Source organism: Dermacentor andersoni, chromosome 9 (assembly GCF_023375885.2).
Source record: "Dermacentor andersoni chromosome 9, qqDerAnde1_hic_scaffold, whole genome shotgun sequence".
Taxonomy (NCBI): domain Eukaryota; kingdom Metazoa; phylum Arthropoda; class Arachnida; order Ixodida; family Ixodidae; genus Dermacentor; species Dermacentor andersoni.
The window spans coordinates 21,017,838-21,033,878 of NC_092822.1; the positions used below are offsets into that span (position 1 = coordinate 21,017,838).

At 41.5% G+C, this 16,041-nt stretch overlaps 1 long non-coding RNA gene across 5 annotated transcripts; it reads right to left on the reverse strand.

Annotated features, from left to right (window-relative positions):
* Window positions 1-4,813: 4,813 nt before the first annotated feature.
* LOC129383783 (uncharacterized) lies at window positions 4,814-16,018 on the reverse strand. 5 transcript variants are annotated; one of them, XR_008611659.2, is made up of 7 exons: window positions 15,934-16,018; window positions 13,830-13,974; window positions 12,017-12,161; window positions 11,848-11,934; window positions 9,456-10,109; window positions 9,088-9,193; window positions 4,814-5,238 (listed from the first exon to the last, which is right to left on the reverse strand). It is a non-coding gene; the product is annotated as an uncharacterized lncRNA (long non-coding RNA). The 5 variants fall into 5 exon arrangements; XR_008611660.2 differs by lacking the exon at window positions 15,934-16,018 and adding an exon at window positions 14,509-14,588; XR_008611658.2 differs by lacking the exon at window positions 15,934-16,018 and having other exon boundaries at window positions 11,848-11,908; window positions 13,830-13,911.
* Window positions 16,019-16,041: the final 23 nt, after the last annotated feature.

Here is a 16,041-nt window from a genome sequence, read left to right on the forward strand (position 1 = left end):
CTGCAACACGAATCGCAGTGTAAAGTTGTCTATGAAGGTTGAAAACAGTCGAGTATCGCACCTGTAGCAGTGGAGCAACCCTGCAAACAAGTGCTTGCACCTTTTGGAGACCTGCTATGCACAAACACTACTTTTTTTTTTTAACCTCCGGCTCACTTGAAAGGCTCCTTGTCCTTTAAAGAATCTGATGCAGCTCGCTGAGCAGGCTCAGACTGCGCAGATTGGATTTTTTTGGGAGAAAAAGCTTCTGGTCCTAGCTGGTTTTTAACTGGTTCCGGTTGAGACTACCTTGGGTTGGGTTCCTTGGGACTACCTGAGGATGAAGTGGGACCAGATGGGAGCCTACTGGAAAGGTAAGGCTATTACAACATTGGCACAACCATCGCTCTCCATGCAAACGCACGTGGTGACACCAATTCATGCCATGAATAAACAGATATGTACAGAAGGAGGGTACACGGAGAGGAAAATTGTAATTTACCTGACTTTAGCACAATGTCCCGCATTTGATCCACAAATCTGGACAAATTTTTTTTCTACTATGAAGCTTGCTTTCAGAGAAACCAATGTGGTTTTCTCTGCAAGAAACCCTCTAAAAAACTTCTTTCAACTGAGAAACCCGTGAAGCCGCCATTGTTTTAACATACGTCACACGTACAATTCTGCAACACATAGTCACTGTATGGCTTCACAATTATCCATGCCTCTCTTGCGTATGCTCGTCTTGTACATATCTAGAACCCAACAAGCGGCATATTGTAAGCTCACATCGAATGACTGGAGTAGAAATCATGCCGTTGGCATCACACCATCGTGGTCACTGCCGTCTTTCTGCTGTCGTCACACACATAGTTGTTAATTTTACAAAAACATGTTGGTCTACCTGGTAATGCTTCACGTTAACCCTAACGAAGCTGGGTAGCCAGTTACCAGCAAAATGCTTCGCATAGCAATGATTCCCACAATGCATGGGATCTGCTTTCTTTCGAATTACAGCTTGTGTAATTGTTTAACCCTTCTGCTTAAATGCAAATTCACAAGGCCTCATGGTAAATTATGTGAATGCAATAATGACTTATAGGCTAATGCAATGTTTTGTGACTTGAGACTGAAGCACCATGAGCAGAGGTGTATGTATAAAGAAGTATTAAATGTGTTTAATGGTTAAACGCCTCCGAATTGCATGAGCTATTATGTCCCCCCATCACACAAGTGCAAAGGCATTCCGCTAAGTCTATTTGGTAGGAGTCCTCTTCCTGTAAATCCAGTTCATGTTTTCCCCGTTTGTTGTACAGATGTATGAGAGAGCCCCGCTGGGGGGGGGCATCTACTTAGTGAGACATCGACGCCAAACTTGGAAGACGCAAAGAAGCTAGATCCACAGTAAGTGACTGTAATGTGATAGCATTGTTAGGAATATCAGCATTAGTGCCAAATCCCGGGTGGAAGGCAATTCATAAATAAAAAAACAACTTGCAAGATGGGCTGGGTGGAAATCGAACCAGGATCTCCGGAGTGCGAGACGGAGATGCTGCCACTCAGCCATGAGTTCGATGGTTCAAAGCGGGATAAAAGTGCCTCTACTGAATGCGGTGTTGCCTTAGAAACATGCCGTAGAAAGTTATACTGCGGTTTATATCGGTAATTATGAGCATGTAAATTACAAAAGTAGCAGTTAAACGAGTAGCGAAGTACGTTTCCGCTACATTTCTTCTGCACTTGGCGCACACGCAGAGCCATCTTGCGGCAAACACAGAAGACCCCCTCCTCACAATGTACGGCGCTGCACCAACAGGTGGTGCGCCACTAACCCGCTTCTCCCCTTTGTCTCGTTTGAGTGCATTGGGGCTGTGCGGGGACCGGTGCGAGGATGCCCCAATACCCTTGCATTTAATAAGTTTTTTCGCTCTCTCCGCTTCCAACTTCCATCGTGCGTCACTCGAACCCTCACGTTTAGGCGACGCGGCTCCTCTTTCCGTTCACAGCGTCATTCCTAGATGCAGCGTCCGATGCGGGACGCCTCTGACGTGATCGCTGCGCCGTAGCTCGTCTGGTGGGAAAGCGTCCCCTACAATGCGTGCCGTGCTGCTGGCGAGGAGTCATGCGTCTGTGTGGTGCTCCTGGAACAAATAATTAAAAAAAAGTTCTGCTGTGGACTTGGAAGTGTTGTATATGAAAACTAAGTCTTTGTGTCGCTCAAGAGCATGGCGAGTGAATGAGTGGGCGGTGCAAACGGGGTGCGATAACACTATCGCGTTCCACTCTTCAAGGCGAAGCTTAAGCATCCTCCAATCTTTATCTTTGATGTTTATACAAAGAAATATGAGGGAGGATCATTAGTTGCATATTGAGAATACAGTATGTAGGATGTGCCCACACATTATTAACAAGGGAAAGTGACATCAGTAAAATTTCCGATTCCTGTTCCGAAATAGAAATATCATCAAATATCAAAGGAATATGAACCAGATTCTCTCTAGAATGACAACTCTATTGTCAGGTTCGTAATGTTACCTGCTGTTTAAACATCTAAAGTTTATAAAGAGAAGTTGCAGGTTGGCTTCACACAAATCGGGTAGCAATGTTATTTGGCAAATTTATTAGCTTACTAGTATCAGCACGGGGCCTATAGATTTTCACAATTCTGTTCATTACGTACAACTTAAAACAAATAAAAAGGAAAGGTCACCAATATTGATGTCAATTACAGCTGCATGGTTCTCATAAGTTACAAGCAACCAGATAGTCTCCATGCTGTAATGTCTTCCCAGTTGTATTAGCATGTATGGAAAACAGGTTTAATCATAAATGTACACTAAAAGCAAAATTTACTTTATTAGTGAGTGCGGTCCTTTATTTTTTAACTTGAAAGGAGAGAAACAAGTGGAACGTGATGTTTGTTGATACATTTAGCTTGTCACAACAAACCGATGATTAAAAATAGAGGTGCCATGAACCCTTGAAACACATATTAACCATTTAAAGTGAAGCTTAGCAAAGTTCCTCAACCATAGGTTTCCAAGTCAGTTCTAATGTACATATTTAAAAACTACATGCTTAAAATATCGAAACGTACCACATATTAATTTAGCCATCATATATATCACTCATAAGTGATATGGCTGAGTAAGCAATCAGAAATGACCCCCCCCCCAAAAAAAATATATCTTTTGTTGTAGAAAAAAAAAAAAAGAAATCTGTATTCCTGTTGGGGTTTGAGTTCATTACAGTACATTTATGGGCCATGTGTTCCACCCACTGTACTGCAGCAATTTTTTTTTTTTCCAATGCAGGCACAATCCAATAATAATTGTAACACAGTGTATTTGACCACATTTTAATGTTTCACCAATTCAAATGATAGACTCTCTCACTGAACACTTAAATATGAAATTAAACTATGAAGAGAGTATTAAAAGTGAAATATTTTCATGTGGCTAGTTTCATCAGTCACTACAGTTATCCTGCAACTGCCTTAAATATTAAATGTTGTGCAATACTGGGAGGCATTGTACAAGCAAGCACCATCAGAAGTTAAAACAAATTTCAAACAGATGATCATGGAAAAGTTACCCATTGCAAAAAGCTCATAAAATTGTGATAGTGCTTAAAATGCCCGAGTATGTTAATGTAAGCAAAGCCTTAGCCAGTGCAAAAGTTGTCCATCTAGGCAGATGTGTTTTCAGGTAACACCATATCATAGTAAACACAAAGGACAAGTGGAACATTAAGAGCTCCAGATTTGGTCATGGTTAAGACATTACAGGTAACAACTAAGACATACTTTCAGCTGTTCACAAAGCTGACAGTGCAAGCATTACCATTGAAGGTTTTCATAGTGGGCTGACACAACAGAATGACACCTACTTGCATTTAATGGCTCATATCTAGTTCCGATTTTTTTTTGTAACCCCATTCAGGAGAACCATTAGCACACCCCTTTTACTAACACAAAGTAATCCTTGCCTTCAAACATTTCCACTTCTATGTATATCCTTCATTTTACTATTACGCACTTGCTTATCTTCCTTGACCCTTGGGAGTGACGAGTTAGGTGAAAATCGGTTGTTGCCCTGATGAAGACAAGACCCTTTGTCCAAACATTGGCTCCAGGCAAAGGATTCTCGTGTTCAGTCATTGTAGATCTCTTAATTGTTTGGTGCTGTATTTCATTGTAGTACTGCACTGATTTAAACATGTACAAAAATTGTTAAAGGGATGCATTTAGAAGCCTTTCTATGTTTAGAATAACTTGCTCTACACAAATTCTTGTACAATAAGGTGCAATTTAATATCACAGTAAATTTCTGGCTAAGTGGCAACACCTTAGCCTGACCATGCATGTTGACCAACTACAACTATAACTGGTTAAGCCATAAGTAGAAGGGCTTCTTAGAGTGATTCAAATGAGTATGAAACAGAACATTTCACCCGTTACTTTGGTTCATTTTCAAATAATAAGTTATTCTGACATAGCTGCCTTGGTAGGATCACTGGGCTAAAAAAGTGCACATGCATGAATCACTGCATACTTTCTTGTGAGAAGCTGACATTTGTATTTAGTCACTGTTCCATGCGACAAGTAAATCGCCAATTTCAATTTCCACAAAGGTGAACTATGAAGATTTCGATGACAGTAGGCAAGGAAGTGACAACTCTGGCTACCTAAAACATAGACCATCAGAACACCGACATGATCGGGCAGAAATAAAACAAGGCATTTCTAGACTGCCCAAGCAGAACTTTGGTTTGGGCGAGTTGGTTCATGGCCAAACGGTTGGGAAAGCAGCGCTAAAACACACAGGGACACATATCACATATGACGGTTGTTGACGCACAACTAGTCTTTATTGCCATCGCATGTACATTTATATGTGCCACAATCCCCCAACTACAAATTTACCATCTGCTTTGACAAGGCCACTTCAGACGATCAATGACAAAACCTTCTTTTAAAGATTTCATACGACAGACGCTTCATTCTGAGCATGTGTGGGGCGACAAGGAATGCCAGGAGCTGAACTACTCAAAGCAACTTTATTAAATTAGAATGAATGCGAAGAAAGAATGTTACCCGAAGTTATGTGCCATTCAGATAGCACAACTCCTCAGCATGCCCTCCAAGAATAGGTAATGACTGCAGTCTGCCTGTGACACACTAAAAAATCTTGGAGGCAATGTGCTGGGACTTGCATTGTAGCTTCGAACCACCAGGTGCAAGATCCGTATGCTTGGTTGCTAAAGAGAAAAAGTTGGACAATTGAAGAATGTGCTGCGCCTTGGCTCAGGTTGGCACTCCCAAATTTTCTTGAAAGCCCTGCAACTTTGCCAAGATTGCTTCAATAGTACATACTGCTCACTCATAGCCAACTTAACCAAAAAACATCAGATAAAGGGCACCGTCCTGTCCATGATCAATGTTATGAATTCCAAATATGATGAAGCAGGGCCCATGGTATGCCATGGAGTGCCAATGCTGATGCTGTATGGTGAGTGAGACACGCTTATTGGTGCTCTGATCTGCGAGATGGCTGCCATGATGGGCGTGTAACCAGCTCTCACGCACGTCTACAATGGCAGGGACGACAAGACCTCCGTCTCATTACAGTTATGCAAAATCAGTGGCAACTGTGTGCTTCAAGCAAGGAACGCACTATCCATTTAAGTACCCCAGCATTTTTAACAATGTTATACTTGAGTTCTGGAAGAGGAATGAAAACAGCTGCATTTGATTTAGTGTACAGAATTTTACAGTGCATTTTTTTTGTTTATAGCAGTCTAAATGGTGCCTTCAGATTTGCCAGACATTTTCAATTGTTTCAGTGAAAACATCTATTCTTGTGCAAGTGATCTTAATGCCCATTTATTTGCAAAAATGTGCTACTTATTCCGGCCTGAGCAAATCTGATTGCGGGGGCACCTCAACTATGCACTTGCTCCACATTAACAGGCTATGCTTGTATTCTCCACTAGCCATCAGGAAATGACAGTCGAGGATTTTTGGTATGTGGTTGGGAATTGGGACATTGGGAATTGTGCTCACCTCTATCATTCTCTCTCCTTTCATCCTGGAATAAGTGTTGTTACCCCTTACATATTTGAAAAAAAAAAAAATCTACAATTTCAAATTGCGATTTCTTGAATCAAATAGCAAATACTAAGTATTCAATTTGTATTCAAAACTTTGAATACTTGCATACCGGGCAGGCATAGGTACCAGAATGCGACCCAGTGAACGCTGACTGCTAGCTGCTATTACCATCGAGTTTGTCGAGTTTTCTTTTGTATTACGTGCAAGCTTGCCTAATACATTGTTTTCCGTTTAACCTACTTATTTGCATTTGTGCACTGTCATTTTCGCTTGAGACTATTGAACTTTGAGTGCCTACAACCAATGTTACAAAGTCGTTGCTAGCAACATGTGGGAAGCTTCTTTTTTTTATTTTTAAGGAGACATTGTCATTCACAGAATGTTGTGTGTAGTACACACAGTATCACGTGGCAACATTTTTTTTTTGTTGTTGTTAAAGAACTATGCAAGACAGATTGGCTAAAATCACTGCTTATTTGCTTTGTAATCAGTCCAAGTTGAAAAACCTGGTTTTTATTTATTATTATTATTTTTTCAAAATGTTGGTTGTTCTTTTGCCCAACTAGATGTTTCACTGGAAAACATTTTACAGCGAAAATTGCGTTCCTGTGTTGTTTCTTTCAAAACATATAACATACGAGCCCACTTAGTGTCTGCAAAACTGAATGTACTGGATTTAAGCAAACCATTAGATTGCCCAAATTATGTAGTATATTTTATGTTAATTATTAAGCTTTAACAAGTAATTCATGCTTTGAAGCATTTGTAACATGTTTCCATGCATGTAAACGTAATCTTTCACATGGTGAAAATTGAAATATGAATTTGAAATATGCATGCTATCCATGCTTTTTGTGCCTTAAAGGAAACTGCATGCGTTTGTGCGCTTTGGATATTGCCTTTCATTGTGCTTATTACAGTGAAGCTGTTTAGGGCAAAGGTTCCGCGAAATTTTATCAAGCGTGCGAGCAAAAACTACCATCACCAGCAATGGCTCGTGCCACTGCTTGCACATTTGTCATCGTCATCTTCTTCCACAGCTGGCTCTGTTGCCACTCATCATGCCAGTGTTCTCATACTGCTCTTACTGCTCATACTGCAGCAATAGCCCACTACCAGTCAGTGCGATAATTTCGGTCTCGAATTCTTTGCCTCACTATATTGCAAAATGAAACACAAATGTATATAATGAGTGAGTGTAATGAATGTGTGACACGAATGAACGCGAATGTATAAAAGTAAATGTGTGTGCATACCTTTCGTCACAATGACCACCGATCAAGACAATAAATGTGCTCAAACCTTTGTTTAAAATTCTGTGTGACCTCTTTGTCTTGTGCTACACAGCTTTGTTGGTCATCCACCTTCACAGAGTGGAACGGCTCATGCTTTCATGGCATAATTTCCTCGTTTATACTGGTAGCTACAGTATAGCAACATTGAGTGCCAAGACAAAGGACATGGAATTTTTGTGGGAATAAATACACAAAATTACTGTAGACAGATCTGGCAATGGGAGTGGTTCAGGAAGTGCACTGAAACTTGGCAATTAATGTTGAGTGTGACTGCAGTATTCTGGAGTGAAGGTCTGTGTTGAAAGGAAACTATGATACATGTTAGCAACTTGTCAAACACTGTCTTCATCTGAACGAGTGCTTTTAATGGTACATAATGGGAAAGTACAACCAATAATATCAATGTGCACCTTTCGACTCGCAAGTTGGCTCTATGCATTGCTCTGTCATTTCATCAGTGGTAAGAGAGGCATACCTAATGTGCTGCAACAAGCTTAGATGGAACTTGGCCTTTACACAAGCAAAACCTGTCTCACAAATCACCATATGCTAAGTGCAAGGGCCTCTAGTTACCATGCTGATGGAGCAACACAAGCTGACAAAAATTATAATTGAAAGGGGGCAAGCAAGCTACAAATCTTGAGAATTTTTAGCTCTCCTCAGGCTTTTCACATTTTGTTTTTTTTCTCAGAACCCATGTTATTGCATTTCTTCCGTACATCAACAAGCGTAACTCCTTTCGAATTTTTCAACTTAAACTTTCTGCACTTATTCCCAACATAGTTGGTCATGCAACGAAGCGCCAAAAATAAGGTTGTATGACTTTTTCATAAGTCTCCATTTTTTAGCAACACATACCTATCAGAAGAGCATGTATTTATCTTTAAATTATTTTATCAAGTGTGCCTGTGCCAAATTGGCACTTCCTCTCTTCAGTGTCAGCTGCTGCATTGCAGTTACAAATCCCCTCATGAACTATAAGCTACTGGGCTGCACTAAGACTGTGCTAGGGATATATTAAGGCCAGTGCACCAGTTTCACGACAGTGCGCACGCCCCAATGCTTAGGTTACCTATAGATCTCCAACTCTGGCACTTCGCACCATCTAGCAGAGGGAGTGGCAGTTGCAGTTAAGTTGGAGGGCACTTAGTAGGCGACACAGGCCCTCACATCCCAGCTCATTTATGGCTAAATCTTCTAATTTTTTATTTAATCTTCATTGTATCCTTAGTTGCGCATTATTGCTACATGTTCTCAGCATGAAGGGGTATCATTTTATTCCATTTTGATGTTCATAAGACATCTGCAAGTCACCCAACACTGCTTTTTTTTTTTTTTTTTGAATTGATTACGAGATACCCAGGTGTGCTGAATCCATCTGAAGTCACCTAAAAAGGCACTGTCTTCAAGATTATGCCGTTTAAAATAGGGCCATAAATGAACAAAAAAGACCATCCTGCAGAAGATAAGTATGCATTCCGTTTCTTCAAAGTGACTGAGTAATAATACGTAACATGATTTCTAATGTTGTTAATGATTCAAAAATATGCTTTTGTTATGAGCCGTGCAAGTAGTAAGCATTTATAGAGCAAGCGCTTCATTTACTCATATTGTAGGAGTGGAATGAATCTGCTCAGCCACTCCAGGAGTGGAAATGGTCCAACCATCACCATTCCGAGCTAAAAGGCATTGAATTAATACCTTTTAGTTCCCACTCTCCAGAATTCAGTGGGAATGGAAGGCTCCACTCTATAGCTCTGGTGGGAACATCCAAGCAGCACCATAGTCCAGCGTAGTCCGTAGGCAGCTGTTAGGAGTCGCAAAATAGCTGTTCGCACACAGAATACACACCTTTGCCACAAAAGGCGCCTGGACTAGGCAGTTTCCACTTTGAAAGCACCGAAAGGCAGAACCGTTTCCTTTCTGGAACTGTTCGCAACTTTTTTGAAAGGATGTTTTCTCCACCAAATGGAAATGCTTATTGCACAGAAGGAGCTTAAGATATATTTTGTGGCAGCTCTAAAGGTACATCATATTCTGAAATTTTCATAAATATTCTCTAAACTTACCTTTGGTATGTCCACATCGCCTATGTTGATCTCCAGGTCGCTGCTTCTTGCAGTTCCACTAGGAAACACGGTGTGGACATGCTTACGGAGGTTTCTGCTTGACTTGTTGCCCACATGAGAACACATGGCCTTGTGCATACAGACTGCATTTGGGGTATGCAAATCTGCATGCATTGCTGCATGTGTTTTCTATAGCATCACAGCATATTTGGTCTTGGGGTATGTTCGTGAACAGACTGACCACTGATGGAAAGCTACACCGTTGACTTGGTCAGGTTCGATGCTTATGCCTTCTGTATGTCTGATCAGGCTGCAACATTCAAATTTTGCAAGGCGGTCGAATATCCTATCTCTTGTCAGCTTTAGAAGTACTGATATTAACGTGTCCACTCTTTCGTTCGTTTCGCCATGCAGGTAGCAGTACTTGAGCACTTTGTGGAACGCCTCGAAACACGTGCTTGTGTTTATACCTAAGCTCTTTCTAAAACATGTAGCCCAGCTTTCAGCCTGCGGTGCATAATGGTTTGCAAAGTATTTTTCGAAATTGAGGAGGCCTGGTTCATCTTTGGATTCCTGGTCACACCATTTATAGAAGTGTTCAGTTTCCTTCTCGAGGGTCCCCTCATCTGAAGCAGGCGCAATGGTCCTACAGGCCTGCAAAATAAAGATGGCAGTGAAAGTCTGTGAGTGGCATGCGTTACCTAATGATACCCTAATTTCATCGTTGTACCAAATATTCTGCTACTGTTATCCATAAGGATTTATTTGCATCTTATGCATGAAACATGAGAGCAATGACTTCATCGGCATGGTTACGTCATCAATGAAATAAGCACATGGAACCAAGTTTGCCCTGTCTAACCTGCTTTCTGTTATGCTACCAGCCGCAGCAGTTACCTTGCAAAAAGAAATATAGGATACAACCTGCTGAAACGCATGCACACATGTGCTGATTCAGGGGAGAACCTGGGTGCCAGTGAAAAACCGCCTAGGTGGCAGCCCTATGGATTCACAGTGTAAGACGTGTGTAAGACGTTTATGCGGCAATGTATGATGCCTGACAAGGAAAGAATGATGATGGAATGTGTATACTTGCACAACACAGATCTAGTTACATGTAAAAATTATGCATCTTTTGTGTCATAGTGGCACATAGATACTCTGCATAATTAGCAAAGATTGGGCACACACCAAATGGCACATACCGATTGGCTCAACCAAAAAAAAAAAAAAAATCAAGGAAAGGCACTGAACAGAACGCAATATTCCATCAATGGATTGGCATGTATTACATGTTGGCCTCGAGCTCCACCACTGAAAAAGCTGGTGCCATCGTTGGTGTGACGTGCTATTAGGGATCACGTGGACATAGCGGCCGCGTCGGCTGCTTCGAGAGTGCCGAAGCGAGCTGAAAACGAGAGTTTCAATTCCCTCGTACGCTACGGTCCTCATTTAGTGGCGAGATTTTCCTGCTTCGAGTGTCTCCTTTACAATGCTTGAAAGCACTACAACAGGTAGTGGCTGCCTTTGAAGCCGCGCAACATGGTAGGCTACTGCTTGGTGCCGCAGTGCTGGACGTACGCAACAGAGCCCGGTGTCAGCCTTATTCACACATAGCCGCAGGACAAGAAGCTGCGTGAAGCTTGGCTCGCGAAACATTAAACCGGCAAACAGTCATCGGCTACGACTCGGGTATGCAGCAAGCACAGACGCGAGGAAGATTTCTGCTACGGCGTCGGGTCTGCGATGTTCGGAAAATGCGCACTGAGACGCTCGCCCGAGTCCGCTGCCCGACTAATGTCATGACGGTTTGGTCTATAAACGTGTTGATGCTATAGATACTGGCAAGTTCACTGGAGTGGAAAGGGAGCGGTAAGAAGCACATTAAAAAAAAGCATGGCATATGGTCATGTTTGTGTTATGAATTAATGCACTGGATTACAAAAAAGAAGCAGCGGGAAATCGCATGCTGAGAACACCCGATAAACATACAGTGTGACATAACTCGAGAAATAATATTGAAACGTCCAAGAATTTCAAAGAAAAAACAAAAAGATTGAATCGTCTCGAAGGCACATCACAGTCCCTTCCCCGTAGGCATCGAAGTCTCTATAACGAAATTATTTTTGAACAGCTTTGATAGCGCCCACGCAACAATGGTTGCTTGTATACTGTGAAATGCTCATATTCTCCGTCCTAAAACTCATGGCACGGTGTGAAAACGTGCACGCGGCGAAAGCGAAACAGTGCGTGGACAAGCATGCAGATGCGCAGTCGGTCACTGTGAATCCGTGCGATCGCTGCATTGAGGCTTTATTCTATTATGCTCCATTTAGTTATACAAACACTATAAGAACATATTCCACATAGTTTGCTCTCAGCGTTTACCTACCTTTCACGCAAGAAGCCAGTTCGGGAGACTCCATCGTGGGGACCGCGTGCAGTGGCGTCCACTGTACGTATTCGGTAAAGACAGCGTCTGTAAACGATTCTGTGCTTTCAGTTTGCTCAAGATTATTATTTAGACAGTAAAAAACTTCTCTCGTTTCGAAAGTACTTACAGAAATGTCCGGGAGAGCTCACGCGTGGGGTTTTCAGTGAGCATTGACAGCAAAACCTATGAGGAACACGCCGCGTGATCCCTCATACTACGCCAGCGAGGCGCTTCCGATAGATGGCGACTCCGTAACTCCTTGCCGCCAATACCTGTTAGGAAATTTTAAATGTTGTTTTATGTTAGATGTGTGTTTTTTCATTTAGTTTTGTGGTTTTTTTTTGTGCAGAACAAAAGTGCACCTCCAGGCACTACTTTTGGTTAGCATTCAGGGGTTATGGAGGCTATGCCAGCTATATCATGCACAGAGCTTTAAAGAAGATGAATCATCCTATGTAAATAACACAAAATGCATGTGGTTCAGAGTCCAGTTGAGAAGCTGCCAGTAATATTTCAATGCCCTGATATCAATTCAGTGAATTAAAACTAATTACCTATATTTAATTATAGTGTCAAAATAAGAATGTCAAGTAGAGTTGTAGATAACTGTAAGAAACATCAAAAGTAGATGCTTCCAGCAAGATATGCATTGCATGTTTTGTTTTTTCCGTTGAAGAGATAAAGCCCACAAAATATAAAAAATACTATCATGTGACTACGTGCACCCTTAAACTGTCTTTGTGGAAAAACAAGCTGTTCTTTAAGCCTAAGTGCGTAGCAACCAAGAAATTAAAAGCTTTTTTTGACTGTGCACTTCTTGCTAAAGGTTCCTTTTTTTAACTGCCCAGAGCTTTAAAATTTACTGCATGTTTTCAATTATTCATATTCGTCACACCTGTTAACCCTTTCACTCCCAAATTCTGTCCTGCAAAACCGGCCCTGTTGTCCTTTCTTTGTTCTCTCAAAAGCGTTGTTAGATTTCCCTCTAGGACTGCACAAAACAGCGAAGTTCAGCACACTCCTGCATACATTTTATTGAAATACCTTTAGGGCCCGTAGGGCATTGCAGGATGGAGTGGGGACATCAAATACTACAAATACATATATTGAGTCGAAACATGATTTTCACTGGCTTTTAAAGTCGCCCTAACCAGTAATAAACACAATGGTGGTGAGTAAATTGGTTCGTCATTTACTGCTTGAAGAATGAATGAACGAAAGTGCTGGTTAGCATGACAACAAGGAACACACATTTTATGATTTTGGTCCATACGAGATGATAGGAATGAATGATGTGAAAGTAATTCTTAAGATGAGGATTGCAGTAATAAAAAATAAGGCAGGATGTGCCATTTTTTTCTGTGAAGAAAGCTATGAGACGCATAACGTTGTTTTCACTGATTAAATGCTGGAAAGACCAGAGTAGTTATTGCAAATGAAACATGCGCTACAATTTTGTACAGCTACAATGTCACCAGTGAGACTTTGAATGAATAGATCCCACACAGCTGACACATATTCCACTTAGGAATGTGCCATAATTTGACAGAACAGTTTAATTAAACGGAAGGGGCCCTTGTATAGTTATGGCACAGGTATCCAAGCATGTGGTAAGTATAATTAGCAACATAATGTGTGGCTGCCAAGGGAAATTGGCGTTAATATGGCCCATCTATTCCTAAGCAGCCCCTTCCATGAAAATGGAGTAACCAGTGCTATACTTCCAAGTACTGCTAAAATGTTTACGGGAAATTTGATTTGCACTTTGTGATAGTTTCATTTTTCAAGTGTTACGTGAACGAGTAATATGATTAAGGTCATAGTGTAGTAGTGATGTAATTACTAGTAAAAATGACTCTGTATGCTACACCGCTGTCTACAGAGCCTAATTGAACAGTTAATACAATCAGGCACATTATTTATACACTGGGACAACATACCTTGCATGTGAAGGCTCTCAGGCTCTTGTCTTGTAGGCGTGTTTGCGTCTCGTACGCCTGCGCTTCACGCCTGTTCTTGCCCACATGCCAAGCCCAAGCGCATAAGAGGCAGTGTTGAGGCCACCCCACAACTTCTTTCCAAGCACTGTAGAAAGCAGGCACATCGTCAGTCATGAAGGATTGAGTTGCTATTTCGCCAGTCTTGGACCTGACTGCCATAAAGAAAGTGAGCATGGCTTTCCGGTTTGTGCGGTTGGTGACATAGTATGCCACAAACATGCACGATTGCATTTCATCATGCTGACCAAGTTAAAATAGATGCGTTATATACAATGGTATGACTTATACACACTTTTTTTTTTGTTTTTTGAAACTTGCGAGAAGTGTGGAGTGTGACTTGCACAATGGTTTGAGTTCAGAAAATACGGTACGTGAGAGAGTGTACAGCAGAACTTGCGGCACCCAAGTTAACCACCAAAACCACACTCATGGAAATGAGATTTCATCCTCCCAGTGTCTCTTTTAAATACTCGGCAATTCTCCACTACAGAAGTGAGCTCAATTTTCGTTTTCTTGCAGAACTATGATTCATTTCGTTGTAATCAACACTTGGGTGGCAAAGCAAACTTTTCAAAATAAAAATTAACGATTGTCACCACACATGCTTGGCTGGACTTACCTGAACCCACCCTTATGCAAGATAGAAATAAGTCATAGAGACACACATCTTTTAGTGCTGTGTTGCAACAGTAAAATAATAGCCTGATTAGACTATACCTTCTTACTCATTTAATCAAAGAGGTAACAAGACACAGAAAGACCAGGACAACGTGTACAAGCATTGAACAGGTGGAGTAGGGTAAAAAAATTAATAAGGAAACGTTGTTTTTGCAATAAGGCCTCTGTCTTAACGCTGTACACAAGGCCGTGTCATAGCTTTGGGCAGGAAGCAGTGCCTCCTTGTGAATTTCCTCCCGCATCAGCTCGATCGCATATTGTAGCACACATCGAGAGCCAGCAGGCAGCATGGCAATATATATATATATATGATGTGGCGGTGGAAGGCACACTAGCTCGATTTTACTGTCAAACGTTTCGGCTGGAGTAACCCTCCGAATCAAACATACAACCTCTTTAAATACAGGCAAGAGACACTTGATGCTAGTGACCGCAATAAAATACATGAAGGCAGAGAAAATAGCAATGGCACTAAAGGAGCTATGGCTCTGACAACCAGCCAAAAGAAAAGAATCATAGGTGTGGTGCCAAAGCAGAAAGAAAAACATGGATGAAAAGTATGTAGGTGCAGTAGGCAAGGTAATGTGCTGAGAAGGCAGAGAAAAAAAGATGAGGTTATGGATTCTTGCGTTGTAAAGTGCAGCAACTGTTTTTTTTTTTTTTTCTGTTGAGAGGGAACGTAACACTAGAGGTGTAATGGTGATATAAGGTTTTGATGTGACGATAAGCTGTGGCCAGGGATGAAGCACAATTTTCATTTCCAGCTCTGCATGAGTTTCCAGGAGACCCTACAGGTACAAGACGTCTTTTTTTTTTTTTTGAGCAATTCACAATTCATGCATTTGGTGAAATAAATCATTAGAGTGAACATGTGGCATGACAGCACATATACCAAAACTAAGCAAAAGCTTGGCCAAGAAATGCAGTGACACTGTAGACAAAAGGCCACAGAGAGACCAACAAAAGTGATTACGCATGTCCGAAGAAGGGGACAAAAACCATACAACGGATTACACAAAGAACAGTTTGACAGTGACGGCAAGAGCAGCACTTAAAAGCACAACTTTTAAGAGAAAGTAGCTAATGAATTTGGGCATCAGTTGCCAAACAGCAAGCGTGCTAAATGTGTTTCAACACGTAGATGTGCTTTCGCTCCCGCGAACCTCCTGAACGGTGCAGAAAGCACTGATAACCGATCCACAGGCATAGCGTAATCATTTGGCGCCAAGGCATTGAAGTTATCCGATTCGTCGTCAATCTCACAGATTCAGTGATCCCCTCGCGACTATCACACGGTTTTCTATGTTACCGCTGCGACTAAAAAGAAAGAAAAAATAAAGAGAAAGGAAACAGTTCCGCAACTCACCAGCGACATCCAAGGGTCCAAGGAACTTTATTGGGACGCCGGAGCGAGCGCATGCCAATGCGTTTCCTATGCCACCAACATGCATAAAATGGGACGCTATGCTAGATT